Genomic DNA, 16370 nt, shown 5'->3' on the forward strand with positions numbered 1-16370 from the left:
AGTAGCAGATCTACAACCTCGAAACGCGGCGCGAATCTGATACTAGGGGGGTCAATTTACGTTAAAATATGGAGATAAGAGGTTTCTGCCTGACAGCAACGATACACTTAAGTTGACCGGAGTCTCCCAGGGCTGTATACTAGGCCCACTCATGTTTTCGCTCTACACTACAACATTTTCACTGAAAATAGCAGATCTACAAGCACACAAACAATCTACAAGCGATCTACAAGCGTGAGCTATTTTTGCCAAAGTTTGGACATTTAATGTTCACCCCATAGGGCCAGAATAGGTTGTTCAGGTGGTTAAAAGATGCTACTAGAGTTGTCTAATCTGGTATGCTAATTTGGAACAGACAGGAGAAGGAGACCACTGCCTGAGGATGCAGCACTAAGGCTCGTAAGGAACTGATATGTCAGAGAGGTAACTGGGCTGCAGGCCATAAAGGCTTTTGAACATTATCTGTAAAATGATCAAATCCCTAAATTCTAAAAACAAGAAGGGAACAAGCGGAGAGAGAGAGGCCAGGATGGGTGTTATCTGGTCGCGTGTTTTAATCTAAACGAAACGAGATAAAAGCATGGATGACTTTCTCAAGGTTGTTATGGAATAAGCAGGATTTTTACATGTTCCTATAGCTGGAGGAGACTCAACAGCCAAAGTCAATAAAAAATAAGGTTCGGTCTCAAAATACTCCCACGTTCATGGCAGCATAACATTAAAGAGCACAAGCTACCAAGATTTCCCTGAATAATGCAGGTTAACCCTGGGCCAAATAATAAGGTTTTCTTTTCATTTTCAGCTGGAGGAAATTCTGTGACATCCGAAACGTCTTATACACAAATCACAATGTTCTGCATGTTGTTTGCATCCCTGGGTCTTCTGCATAACAGTGGAACTGGATGTTGTCGTGTTTATGAATTATGCGTGTACGTAAAAAACAACGAAATAATCTGCATTACTGGTATATGATCTGGATATAAATGATATCAAACCGGCTTTAAAATGTCTACACAGGCCAAAACCTACCAGTATCCTGGCACTGCTGAAGCTGATTGGGCACAGCTGAGGTCAGAGGTGAAATCTAATGAGCCGATGTAAAATTGTAACTGCCTTTTCTAACTGCGTTCCCAACTTCCCCAATCCCATTCCAGACAGGAAGTCACTGGCCAAGGCCGTTATTAAACACATTATATCACTTTTATTGGATCAAACAGTGGGCAAGTCTACCAGACCATTTGGACAAATCAAATATCACAATATTTTTTCACCAAATAATTCCACATCGATATTGTGACTCCAATATCGTATTGTGACTATAATCTTTTTTTCAAAAAACTATTATAGCAGCAATTGCAGATCTACAAGCTCACAACGCATCGCAATATGACTGCTTTCAAATAGCCAAAATATAAAATAGGGCTTAAAAGTGTTTAATGTTCTTCTTTTTTTTCCTATTTTTCTGAGGACCCCCCGGAACCCTCTCAAGGACCCCTGGTGCTCCCCAGACCCCAGGTTGAAAACCACTGAGCTAAAAGATATGGCTGCAGGTCAGAGGGAAGACTAGTGCGTTCTGCATCCATGCCTAAAGGCCAAATCCTCCCACTGAGAGAGTCCTTTAATAACACTGCCGTAAAAAGTAAACAAAGGAATGCTAAAAGTGTTGCCTTCAGGCTAGCATTTCCATTGAAGTAGGAGACCGGTTGCCTCAGCTTGTCAGTCTACGATTTTCACTATTCTTTTAAATGTTAGAAATGTTTTAGAAAATGTTCATTGTGCTGTTTTTATTGCTCTATGGACATCCCTTGGGTCTGAAATAAAGGAATTGAATTGAATTGAACTCTAGTTAGAGTCTGACAGACTATGAAACGGACAATGTCATCCAGGGCTGCAACTATTAATTGTTTTTGCAACGATTATTCTATTGATTACTTTTCCGATTAATTGAATAATGGAGAAGCTTTTGACATGCCCAAAATAGGATTTGTTCAATTAACTGTGGCACCTCGGCTCTAATGTCATCAAGCATCTTACATCAACTGTACATTGGAGTGGAATGGGACACATGTGTCATATAAAAGCAGAGGATAGTAAACAAGTAGGAATTCTTGCATCTATGCCTTCAGTACTGATCTATTTGTTTAGCATTTTGAGCTAATGTTGGGAGGTTACACGCTAAGTAGTATGGGTTCAACGGTTAATCAAACTAATCGATTTAATCATTTATTTAAACAATTATCAATAATTGATCAATTAATAATCATTTAGAAATCAATCCCTATTTTGGGCATGTCCTAAAATGTTTCAGGATTTTATACATTTTGGAAACTTCTGAAATGGGACATTGTGCGTAATGAGTACTTTTACTTTTTAGTACTTAAGTATATTTTGATGCCAATACTTTTGTATTTCTACTCAAGTAAATTTAGAATACTGGTACTTTTACTTGTAAAAGAGTATTTCTACATTGTGGCATTGCTACTTTTACTTAAGTACAAAACGGGAGTACTTCTTCCACCACCGATCTTTGATACATACACAGTGTTAGTGCATGCTACGTGGCAACTGTAACTAACTACATCTAGTCTTATACATCGAGAACCCAGATCACAGGATGTGGCAGGGCAATCCGGATCTGACCTTCACAGGGGACTTTGACACGTGTACTATAAGACTATGATGACACTAGACTTAACTAAGATCAACAGTATAAACAGGCTGCTATTTGACATGAGGGAATGGCATTATTGGCACCACTTCACTAAGCTTGTGGTTGTATGTAGGAACTTGGCATGAGAAAACTGCCTGATGTTCCTGATGTTGACATAGTTACAACACCCTGGTGTGTACAGCACTCGTATAAATCAAACAATCAAAGATCTAAAGCTGGTTTCTAAGAAATTGGTTCCATACGCTTGTTTAACAGGGCATGAAAGCAAACACAGACATGCCGGGCAATGTGCAGTTTACTGAAACCACACCACCATGAAGGCAGTTTCTCATAAGGATATTAATATTATTATAATTGACTTAAGAAGCACTCCACTAAATAATAAACAAGTTACAATGAGCCCAAGTGCCGATTAAATAGTAGACAATTCTCTCAAAAGAATTATAAAATATATATGTGTTATTGTAAACTAGCAACCCAAATCTCCCGCAAAAGGCCACATAGGATTTCTAGCGCTGCAAGTTGTACTACCATGATCAGAGTACTAAAAATACCATAAAATAAGGTACATTTATAAATCCTCACACAACAGCACTGGCAGTCTTCAGTCACGTCAAGGTTTGATGTAATCTCTGGAACCAAGGTTTGATGTAATCTCTGTTCTCTGGAACCAGACTGTTGGCTCACACCATTTTCAATTAAATGGTTCCGCCTAAACGTCTATTCATAGCATTCTGTGGAATACTTGCCTGGCCTCAGAGACTAGGTTTGATGTAACCGGTATGGCAGGCTACTTGAGAGACGGAAATAAATAAATAAAAGATTTATTACCTGGCTGGCCCTGACAATAAACTTGTAGTCAAGTATTCCAAGTATCTGGTGTTACATGTGCATTTCTGAACAGCCGCCACTTAGACAAAAGCAAGGAAATAGGTCCACCTGCTGGTCAATAGAAGGCAGTTTATGGGCATGGGTTCTCCTTGTAGTACCTTTGCCATGTTTATGTATAATAACACGTTTAAAAACATTTATAATGCTGTGTTAACATCAGCAACATCAGCACAAGCTTACAGAGTTTCATCACATTCGTAAATAGCCTACGTCTTCATACGTGGCTCCTGTACATAATTTATGTTATTTTACCTGTTTAAATAGAGGTGAAAGACCCAATCTGTGATACAAATGTAAACAAATAGGTAGCCCCTGCCCACCACATATAAAAAAGCAATAACAGTGGATACATGTTTTTACAGGCTTGTCTCAGTACTTCAAAATATTTAGTTTATACTACTAGAAATCGATCCATGGCAACTTTATTTTGCTGTAAGTAATTGTGGGGCTGTTCGCAAACAATTGAGTAAAACAGACCAATATTTTGTATTTATTTATTTATGATGGGGTAATAAAGTCCCAAATAGCATATATTATGTCCCCATTAACAAACAAAATTCCATAAATATAACCCCCAATTGGTCATTTAAAAGCATAGAGTTGGCCTAATATAACTTTTTATATATGATGACACACTGCAGCCTCCCATACAAGGAGTTTCCCTTCCCTTGCTAAATAAAATAATGGCATTTCGGTTTAAAAGGCCCGCCTAACTGTATCCGGCAATTTTGCACACGCACAAACATTCACTCACACGGGTCTTTTCCGTATCCGCTTTAGACCGGATCCGCAAACCTGAACAACACATAGACCCCCCAGCCGAGTCTACAACATCTACGAGCGACCCTAGTACAGAGAGCCCCTCATTAATGCTCAGCCGAAAATAGCAGAGCTACAAGCTCACCACACGTCACGGATGCGACGCGTGGTGAGCTTGTAGATCTGCTATTATAGTAGGAACACTCAGAGCCCCCCACCTCACGTCTAAAATACACCTTTTTGGCCAGAAAGGAAAATATTTCACTGGATGGAAAAAAAACATGTAGTTGCTCCACTGCGCCCCCTACACATCTGGTCAATTGAAATGTTCTATTGGCAAGATCTGTAGGGGGCGCAGTGGAGCAACTAACACAGGGGTACGCATTACCTAGCTATGCCAGCCAGGAGCCCAGGACAGGACAGGACCATGCTAGCCACCGTTAGCTGCTTTTAGCCGCCTCTGCTCTGGGGACAGTTACTTTACTCCACGTTTAACACTTGGAAAAGTTACGCTGATCGCTCGTCAAAACGGATCGTTTTACATCCAGCAAACAGCGATCCACCGAGGTTATGATCTTACACTGCACTCTTATCAGCATTTTGATCGTAAAATGACCGCACATTCGGTTACAGTACTAAAAGATACAAGTTTCCATCAGTTTGTAGTTGGTAGGAGTGCATACTAGCACCAAATAGCTAACTACTAGCACCGAAACGTTATAAAGATATACATTAAAAAAGGTAAAGTAACGTGATCTGCATTACCTTTTAAGGTAAAGTAACGTGATCTGCATTACCTTTTAGTTTCACAGGCGCCTCCTTTTCATCTCAGGCTGAAATCGCAGGGGTCCGTTTTTTACTACTTTACTTCTCTCTAGTTTACAAATAATACCAGAGGAACGTTGTTCACGTAGTCTCACCCAATTCTCCATGAACGCACAATGAGCAACGCGACGCCCGCCTGCTCTCTGCTCTGCTCTGCTGCGGTGGATCCGCAGCGCAACACGCACGGAAACCATGGCAACAACGCTGCAAACAACTCCACGAGCGTAGGGGGTGGGGTGGGTAGTGTACTAGATCAGGACAGTGTGGTAACTGATAAGGGCTCTCGGACCCCCGCTGCGGGGGTCCCGCCCGCGGCCCATATCAATGAGTGTTTGGCTGCGGAGTGCGGACCCCCAAATGATGTTGTGTGCCAGCCCAGTAGACCCCCCCCCTCATCTAATATTTATGTTGTTAAAAAATATTCCACTTTTTTTTTTTTTACTTACAAGATTTGTTTTAAACTTGCAGATCTACAAGGTAGGTCGCAACTCAGTGGCTTCAGTTCAGCAAAAGCTAAGGTATGGCAAGGACCCTATAACACAATACAAGTCTTACATCTGCATTAGGCTACTATTCATGATTTTTTTTTACTATTCAACTCCTTACATCGTGATGCATTTTGAGCTTGTAGATAGATCATCTATTTTCAGATTTTGATGCTATGGGGAACCCCTATTGTTTTTATGTTTGGGGACTGGGATGGAAATGAGCTCCTAGCTAAATCTGGCATTTTCTATATAAGATCATGTTCAGATGATTGATTTCATGTTCATGTATTGAATGTTCATTAATGTGCATTGTCCCTTTCAAATAAAGTAAAGGACCCCTGGGGGGGGGTCCCCATCCAGATAGCTCAGTGGTTTTCAAGGTGGGGTCTCCCACACAGGGGGTCCTTACAGGAGGGTCCCACAGTCAATGAGTAGCGGCGATTCTTAAAAAAAAATCTAAATCCTAACAGTTTTTTGAAAAAAATAAAAAATATATCTTTTCACGATTAAAAAAAAATAGCAGATCTACAAGCTCATAGCGCGGCACTCGGTGCTATGAGCTTGTAGATCTGCTATTTTTGAATAGCCAAAGAAATCTAAAGTGACACAGATGCGTTCCAGGTCTTAATGGGTTAATGAAATAGCATTCCTCAGTTCATTCATTCACTGATGAAAGTCAATTTTACTTGAGTAAAAGTACAAAAGTACTTGGCATCAAAATGTACTTAAAGTACCAAAAGTAAACGTACTAAAGTATTTGGAAATAGCCGATCCACAAGCTCACAACAAGCTTGTGGATCGGCTATTTTCAAATAGCCTGGGTATAAAATGGGGCTGAAGTGGTTAATGTATGTTTTATAATGTAATAATTTATAGCGGAAAAGTAACTAACTAAAGTTTTCAAATAATTGTAGTGGAGTAAAAGTACAATATTTGCCTCTTAGATGTAGTGGAGTAGAAGTGAAAGTATTGGAAATTGGAAATACTCAAGTAAAGTACAAATACCTCAAAACTGTACTTAAGTACAGTACTTAAGTAAATGTACTTAGTAACTTTCCACCACTGAAGAAGAGCCAACGCATAGGAAGAAGAGGCACACTTCCCGCACACTGTCTGCGCGTACAGTAGAAGTTTATGGACGAGAATACGACGTTTCCGTCAACTTGACCTTCATCGGGTATCAGTTGGCTGTTACCTGAGGAAGGTCAGATGACTGAAACGTTGTATTCTGGTCAATAAACCTCAAGTTTGAGAACCCATAGTTGATTGAAGAGTTCAGAAAGTGATACCACATGTATATCTATTCGAATGAGATAAATAGATTACATTACATTACATTACAGTCATTTAGCAGACGCTTTTATCCAAAGTGACTTACAATAAGTGCATTCAACATAGGTAGGCAAGAAAACTACTAATCACCTTTCATCATCTTAAGTGCATTCTCTTCTAAAACAAGCAACTAAGAGTATACCTAGCGCTAAGGTAAAAGTGCAATATATCAGCTAACAGATGAGCAAGAGCTAAAACAATTAAGTGTATCACGTAAACAAGATCCAATAAAACAAGAGCTCGTACAAATAATTGACAACAATTGATGGAGCATTCTGTTAAAATATAATATTACATTTGTAAAACAAAATTCTCCTCTCACCATTGTCTTTCTTTCTCCTCCCCACCCACATCCCATTCACTCCCTTTCTTTTTTATTTAATAGCCAGCTGTCGCTTGGAAAATTATATTTACCGTGAGAGACACTGTCCTACAATGAAACATAAACTGCGCTTCACAGTCCATATAGGCCGGCCCAGTGATTCTCAAAGTGGGGTCCGGGGACCCCCAGGGGTCCTTGAAGGGGTTTCCAGGGAGTCCTCAGCTATAAACGATTGATAGTTAGGAGGAACCAAATGGACTCTTACGGGTCTGTAACTCTGAGAGTTATCGGGGCCCTGGCGCGGCGTGGCCTATTGCATGCCAAAACTGTGGGGCCCTTGAAACTAAACACTACCACGGGCCCCATCCATCTGTCTGGGGTTTCCTGTCCTGCCCACAGAGCTCCACACAAGGCCGTGCCAGTCAGCCAGCCATGGGGCAGAGGCGTCGTGCCAGTCTGAGGGCATCATGGCCGCCGCCTGCATGGCCCGGCATTCTGCTCTGTAACACTAGCTATTCTGTGTGCTGCATTGCGGGGCTATTTCCTCAAACTGTGAGGCTGGGGTTTGAAAAACGGAGCCGCTGACATCATGGTGGCACCGGCAGGGCAGCGAAGCCTGGAGGGAGATGGAGAAATGTTATGCCTTAATTTACAGGCCGCCGTATACCACGGCGTCGCAGATATAGCCTGTAGGACGGGGAGAGAGAGAGAGAAAGAAGGGAGAAAGGAGGTGAAGAAGATGGAGAGAAACAGACATGGGAGGGGGGGGGAGCGCCGAGGGAATTGCAGAGGAGAAAGGGAAGAGAAAGAGAGATGTAAAAGGCACATTTATGCTCCGTCGCACAACTGTGTCGCTCGCCGAAAATGGCAGACCTGCAAGCTCACAACGCATCGTGTGTTTTGGACACACGACACCGTTCTGCAACAAAGTATACATTGGGGAGAGAGAGAGAGAGAAATAGAGATGTAATGACTGGAAAGTGGAGGAGAGTAGCAGTGAAATGGGAAACCGGAGTCTAGGGAGGAACAAGTGATATATGGAAGGAGGAGGGGTGAGTGCCGGAAGGCAAGATGGAAAGAGAGAAGCAAAGTAAAGCAAAGAGAGGAGAGGAAACTAGGGAAGATGGAGGGATGGAAGGACGGACAGGAGTCGGGGGAGAAGAAGGAGAATTTGAAGAGAAAAAGAGCTTATAAAGAATTACTAAGTCTTAAAAGGAGAAAGAGTTGTGGAGAAAGAGACTGTGTGTGTGTGTGTGTGTGTGTGTGTGTGTGTGTGTGTGTGTGTGTGTGTGTGTGTGTGTGTGTGTGTGTGTGTGTGTGTGTGTGTGTGTGTGTGTGTGTGTGTGTGTGTGTGTGCGCGTGTGTGTGCGTGTGACGCAGTAGGACGTGCACTGGGACTGGAATGCATTTATCTCACACATCTCCTCTACTCGTCCCACCCCACCCCCACCACCACCACCACCACCTCACTCGATCCACTCAACCCTGAGACATTACGAAAACACTGCTGCACTCCTCAGTGGCTGTGTGTGTGTGTGTGTGTGTGTGTGTGTGTGTGTGTGTGTGTGTGTGTGTGTGTGTGTGTGTGTGTGTGTGTGTGTGTGTGTGTGTGTGTGTGTGTGTGTGTGTGTGTGTGTGTGTGTGTGTGTGTGTGTGTGTGTGTGTGTGTGTGTGTGTCACACCCTTTCGACCGTGCAGGAGTGTTTACCCCACTGTGCTCTGCAGACTCACTATAGACTAGACTGATGTTATTTTCATTTGTTAGTCAGGCTGAAAGTGAAAAGCGGTCCATTCAGAATGTCTTAGTCACTTGGTGCAAATATTAGTTTTGGAGGGGCTGGGCATTTAACCACATTTAACCACACAGCAAAATGTGTGGACGTGCACAAGTCATTGTTTTCTGAAGGCTCGCACTATACTCTTAACACCCTTCTGCCATAAACACTGCATTTCCTTCTGACCTTTAATAGCAATTTCGTTGTAACGGTTGTGGTGAAATGTTACATCAGCTATTGCAGACTTGTTCATGTCACAGACGCCAACGCTGACTTGCATCAGGTGATGGATCTCCCTTTCAAATGATTCTCTCCTAGGAAGCCTGGTATGAAAAGATGATTCGGTTTGAATTCAATTGATTGCGACAACGGCCGATCTACAAGCTCAGTCAATGCGTCACAATGCGAAGCATTGTGAGCACGTAGATCTAAGAATTGGGCAATATCTTTTTGAAAATTATGCATAATGACATGTCCAAAATAGAGGGAAAGTGGTTAAATGTCATAACTGTACGTGACGGATTGAATCGTAGTGTTGACATTGAAATATCTTTGTTAGGAAACTAACTGGGGGGGGGGGGCAGTTAAGGGTTAACCACATAAACCCTATATGGTTGACCGGAGTCCCTCAAGGCTCTACACTAGTGTCTTTCCTGTTTTCTGTTATTGTGGGGAAAGCTTTCGCAGAAAATAGCCGATCGACAAGCTCACTGTGACGCGCGTAGCGACGCGTTGTGAGCTTGTAGATCGGCTATTTTCTGCGAAAGCTTTCTCCACAATACAGATGCTGGGGTTTAAGTGGTTAAGTGTCTTGCTCAGGGACACTTGGGCTTGGGCTGGCCGGGAGGTGAACCGTTGACCTATTTGATTACTATTTGGCCTCTCTACCCACTCAGCTCACCATTGGTTACTGAACCGATTTATCTGTCAAATACTACATTGTAATATTTAGTCTCTCACGTTCTCAACAATAAACAACAGTATATATGTATTTTAATTTTTTTAATTATCCATTTGATGCTCTAATACAGAAAATGAAACAAGCCAAGGAGCCATATGGGCCATTGTAGACCTCATAATACCCTATCAGACTGGAAGTGGAACCCCAACATTTGTATAATAGTAACATCTATCAACCAATGGCGGCTTGCCAGGAGTCCCTATCCAGTGGTTTCATCAGGTGCCTTTGCATGCATTCACTTACTTCATGTTCAACAACGGCAAGATCAAAGAGCAGCGCATATCCAACCTCCTGAAGGTATAGTAGGTGCCGTGGCCCCGGAGTGAACCGAGAACAAAGAACACAAAGACGAGTCACGCGGCACACCGCAGCTCCCCAGTTCTTGCTTTCAGTTTCAAAGACTGACGTTTTGACCCCATGCTCGTCTTCAAACGGTCTGAAGAAGAGCATGGGCTCCAAACGTCACTCTTTGAAACTGCAAAGTAATAATTAGACTGAAAATATGTGGCTGCAGAAAATCTCTTATCTCCATATTCTAACATTTTGTGTTTTTTTCCCCGTAAATGAATGCCCTACTTGACATTACTACAGCGTCACACACTAAGTGACTAAAGTATCAAAAGTAGCAGATCTACAAGCTCGAAACGCGGTGCAAAGCTTTTGCTGTTTTTGAAATTTTGATCCTAAAAAGTAACAGTTTTGGACATATGAGGATTCCACCCGACAGAGACGATATGATAGACATGTCGCCAGTGGTGTAAAGTAACTAAGTACATTTACTCAAGTACTGTACTTAAGTACAATTTTGAGGTGCTTTTACTTTACTGGAGTATTTCCAATTGTCTATACTTTTACTTCTACTCCACTACATCTCAGAGGCAAATATTGTACTTTTACTCCACTACAATTATTTGAAAACTTTACTTTGCAGATATAAATTATTACATTATAAAACATACATTAACCACTTAAGCCCTATTTTATACCTAGGCTATTTGATAGATCTACAATCTTCGAGCTTGTAGATCTGCTATTTTCAAACATTTTAGTACTTTTACTTTTGGTACTTTAAGTACATTTTGATACCAATACTTTTGTACTTTTATTCAAGAACATTTTTAATTCCGGACATTTACTTCTACCAGAGTACTTCTACATTGCAGTATTGATATTTTTACTTAAGTAAAACATTTGAGTACTTTTTCCACCACTGCATGTGGCAAAGGATGGATCATGTTCAGGACAGTGGAGGCACAATTAGGAGCATCATTGTTTAGAGCTGTAGTTCTAATGAATGCAATTGTAGTTATTATTATTCAGTCTCAAGCTCTTGTTAATACTTTTCATTGGTTACATATTTACGGTATAAAACCCGCAGACAGTCTTAACCACTTTCAACCTAGCCCCCCTATTTTGGGCATATCAGCAGAGGCAGAAAATAGCGAAAATAGCTGATCTACAAGCTCACAATCATGATGTGCTGTAGATCAGCTATATGACACAGTATAAAATAGGACATTCATTTATGAAAGAAACATAAAAGGTTGATATATGTTTATATATATTGAAAATATGGAGATACAAGGTTTCTGCCCTACAGTGACAAAGTACCAGAGTAGTATTAAACATAAATGAATTCATTCTCTCTCCAAACACACTAATTTAGCACATGTTGCATTGCCTGTGTGTGTGTGTGTGTGCGTGTGTGTGCGTGTGCGTGTGCGTGTGTGTGTGTGCGTGCGTGTGTGTGTGTATAGGGAAGCTTTAGTTGTATGATAATATAATTAAATTCATACTTTGCACCAGTACCAGTATAAAACATGAATTTATACAACTTTCCAAATAGGCTACACGGTTAGCCAGTATGTGTATGTGTGTGTGTGTGTGTGTGTGTGTGTGTGTGTGTGTGTGTGTGTGTGTGTGTGTGTGTGTGTGTGTGTGTGTGTGTGTGTGTGTGCGTGTGCGTGTGCGTGCATCACGTTCTGCCTCTATGCACCTCTCAGATCTCTCTCTGGTTGCAACCAATTTCTGTGCTTCATTGTTCACAGGCTCCCTCTGGGGTTCATTGCCCACACAAACATACCTCACACGTATGTAACACATGCACGCACGCGCGCGCGCACACACACACACACACACAAATAAATTACATTTCACAGCAAGTCAGACAATGCCCCTTTTTTTGTGTCATATCTTTTTCTCTCTAATCAGTCAGGCCTTAGTGCAGAGGCAGAGAGAGCTGCTTATCTCAGCAGTGACATGAGTTATTGAGCAAGCCAGCCAGGACACAAACCATTATATCCCTCCCTGGCTAAATATAGCCAGGGAGCACTACAAGGCAATCTAAATCAAATCATGTCGTGACAAGCAGATGATCAACTGTTACCTCACATCCTTACTTCACCATAAAGCCTGATTTATATTTTGTCGTAAGACGGCGTTGTGCCCCGAAAAAAAGAAGACCTACAAGCTCACAACGCCTTGCCTCTGCAACGCGTTGTGAGCTTGTAGGTCTGAGTATAAATTTGGTCGTCCACTTCGCACTCTCCACAAAATGTACGCATTTGCATTTCTCTTTGTTTTCTGTTATACCATTTCTCAAGGAAGTATTTGTGACTAGACAGTTCAATCAATCATTTAAGTTCAACAATAACATAACTTCTACAAAAAAGAAAGGAAAAAAAGGTGTGTATTTCATACCGTAGGCCTATTGAAATGAGCTGAATCCAAAGATGAACACACCACGCTATGCTTTGAAAAAACATTCGTCAGTAATGTCAAGTTAACCATGAGTCACAGTTAATAAGATAAACATGGCAGACCTGGTATGGTCCTTTAAAGCGTTGGTTCTCAAAGTGGGGTCCGGGAACCCCCAGGGGTCCTTGGGGGAGTTCCAGGGGGTCCCCAGCTAAATGATAGATAGTTAGGAACCAAATGGAGCCTTATGGGTCCATTTGGTTCCATTTGTACACTCTCAGAGTTACACTAACATTGATTTTACAACATAAATTGGGGTCCCAGAGATAGAAATGCCATTAAATGGGGGTCCGTAGCCTAATGCATGCAAGCAGTAAATAAATCTTCTCTTATGGGGGTCCTTGCAGGCATATCTTTTCAAATGGGGGTCCGTGGGCTAATAAGTGTCAATTTGGGGGTCCTTGACATGAAAAAGTTCGAGAACCACTGCTTTAAAGAGTATAATTCAGGGGTTTTCAACTGATTGTGAGCCAGGGACCACCAACCAAGACAAATCAAATCAACCTGGGCATCACTGTTGTGTCGGGTGGGAATATGGACTAACATTCTTTTTTTCATTGAGTTGCACAGTCTGTCTATTCTTGGATATTCTGTATAGTATAGTGGATAGGGACATTCTCATGGCATTTTCTGGCTCCAACCTTGCCCTACATTTCAGGGCCAGTGTGGAGGGTAAATAAAGAAACACACACACATTGCTTTTACTGTAAGCTTGGGGAATTATGCCTGCCAACCCGCCCTGAACTTCACAGAGTCTGTGAATCTTAATGTGCTGATCCTCTGCTGTACTAGTTAAGCTTTAAGTACTTTTGGAATTGAAGCTCAAGCCTCCGCAAATGACCACTGATAATGATAATGATAATGATAATGATAATGATAATGATAATGATAATGGCTTTCAGCGGAATCACAATCACACAAATACCAACAGTTGTTGTCAAAGTTTATCCAAAACAAGACAAAAATAAAATCATACTGAATGCATGGTAAAGGACCACATTCAATTCCATCAAGGACCACCAGTGGTCCACAGACCACCAGTTGAAAACCCCTAGTGTAATTTATGTAGAAGAACAAAATGTGAGAACACAATTTAAATTAACGACAGAGACCTTATTTCCTGCATAATCTGAAGACACCCATCAGGTAAAACAACATTCCGGCAAGGGAACCCACTGCCAACTCAGCATTATCTATCTTTTAGATCACCAAAACCTGACCTGCAGTGGTACGACTCATGCACAATACAAAATATCGCGGCACAAGAGTGGACTCCAATAATCTATCCCAGAGTTTCTCAGACCGGGGTACTATGCATAACTCTAGGAATACACAGTACAACAGGGGTTGTAGAGAGAGAAGGCTTTACGTTTCTAAAAGTCATCATTAAAAAGATCCAAGGCTGTACAGAGTATGGCAAAGGTTTCAGTCCACACAGGGACTATCCTAGTCAGTGTGCAACAGAACATAATGATATATATTGTTTGAAAGATGCTAGTGGTCCAGAGTTCAAAAAAGGTTTTTAGAGGCACTTCTCTATCTCTTGATGAAGAACAGGTTTAGGGTCACAGCCCACAATCTTTCTTCAATTATTTCCTGCAGAGGAGACGCCTATAATGGGTACGCATTCGTTTCCCTGCTCTGTTGATGACATTCAGAATATGACATTTTAAACACTTAAGTCATGATGTGATGCGTTGTGAGCGGTAGTGAGCTTGTAGATAGAATATTTTCACTATTTTTTAACATTAAAAAAAGATGTTGTTTATTTATTTTAGGGAATATTTTGTACTTATAAAGTGGTTGATTTAGATTGTACAAAGATAAACTAAAGGGGAGATGAACGCGCGTATAGCGTGAGACAGCATTTATACAAATGAAATAACACATTATACTTCCAACGCATGCATGCAGTATGAAACATGCATATTATGGGGCCATGGGTGGGATTTGCCAGGCTAGAGTGAGCAGTATTTTCCTTTATTCACGAGCTCTCAGCCAAAGCCTTTATTTTTAGATTGCTCGCCTCCTAAATTAAACACGACATTTTTGCTGACCCGTCATTCCCTGTCATGCCCCTTGCTTTGTTGACTGTAACGCGTTTGGTCAATCCGGAACCGTTTGGACACAGAAATGCCAGCAGAGGGTGGTGAGAGGTGACAGAAAGGCCTTTTGAACACGCAGAGCTTAATTTATCTTGCGCTGACATTCTAGTGGATGTCAGAGTTACATCGCTTGTGACGGCCGCAGATTGGCTACAGGGACTGTCAACTTCCTATAAAATATGTATGTATGTGTGTGTGTGTGTGTGTGTGTGTGTGCGTGTGTGTGTGTGTGTGTGTGTGTGTGTGTGTGTGTGTGTGTGTGTATATACTAGGGCTCTCCTCAACTAAAGACATTCTTAGTCGACTGATAGTTAGTCATAAGAATATGCTGGTTAGGCCGTGTACCACATGGGCTCTAATGCCTGACAGTCAGTCCGGGCCGGTTTGATATCCCGGATGGCTGGCCCATTTGCTGCATGCCACTCCCCTGTACGCTCTCTCCACATTTCCAACCACATTTGAATAATACAGGACCAGGCAAGCCTGGGACTGAGAGATATGACTGGGGTTTGCAACATGCCACCCACACACACACACACCCCTCTAGGCTATAGGGCAAAGTCATGTAATGGTGGAGTCATTTAATAGACCTGCACCCCTTCACATCCATGCATTCTGGTCCATGCCTTATGTCTTACAAAGGTTCCAAAGACGTCTTCTTCACAGAAAATAGGCAGACACAAACAGACAGAAAGGCGCATGATTACGCCTGCATGTCGATGAGATTTTTAAGAGATTATTTTGGACCAAAGTAACGATTCTGTAGAAATTGTGTCTCACTAATTGTGCGGCAACGGAGCTTTAAAAGGCCAACGTCAGTCCCTCAGTCTGTCCATCTAACACTATCATCCAAAAATATATGTTGAAAAACTAATGGCTGGATTGTAATGGCCTTTTCTGTGCATGTTCAAGTTCCCCGAAGGATGAACCCTATACTGATTTTGATGACTCCATGGCCATTCAAGCTTAGCGCTTTATGAGTTATCCAGTTTAGTAGACCTTGTATTGTGAATTGTACTTCAATGTACTATTTATCATGTCTCACTAAATAAAGTACATCAATCAATCGATTCCTCTAGCGCCACCATTAGGCTAGAATTTCCACTTGCCACAAGATGTCTAAAAATGTAATGGACGGATTGCCAATAAACTTGCTGAGTACATTCATGCTACCCTTGAGGATGAACCCTAACAATTTAATTGACCCTATGACATTTCCTCTAGCGCCACCCTCTGGCCAAAATATCCACTTTACACTCAATATACATTATAATCTAATCTCTCAAGACAGATTCTGTCAGCACTCCTGCCTTAGGTAGATTGCAGGATGAGCCCGACATATTATGATGAGTTTCTAGTTTAGTGCCACCATTAGCCTAGAATTTCCAATGTTTTCAAGGCACGGTAGCTTTTTAATTATGGCACTTTATTTAATTTCACTTGTTGTTGCTACTGTTTACACTGTGTGTTAATTTTGAAGTATT

General features: G+C 41.6%; 1 protein-coding gene across 1 annotated transcript in view; it reads right to left on the reverse strand.

Annotated features, from left to right (window-relative positions):
• The window catches only part of gne (glucosamine (UDP-N-acetyl)-2-epimerase/N-acetylmannosamine kinase), a 41665-nt gene extending 36413 nt beyond the window's left edge, over positions 1–5252 (reverse strand). The window contains exon 1 of the mRNA XM_080443560.1: positions 5119–5252. The gene's annotated coding sequence lies outside the window, so the exon portion shown is untranslated. The remainder of the gene's footprint in view (positions 1–5118) is intronic.
• Positions 5253–16370: the final 11118 nt, after the last annotated feature.

This window comes from Gymnoscopelus braueri, assembly GCF_963280865.1.
Source record: "Gymnoscopelus braueri genome assembly, chromosome: 2".
Taxonomy (NCBI): domain Eukaryota; kingdom Metazoa; phylum Chordata; class Actinopteri; order Myctophiformes; family Myctophidae; genus Gymnoscopelus; species Gymnoscopelus braueri.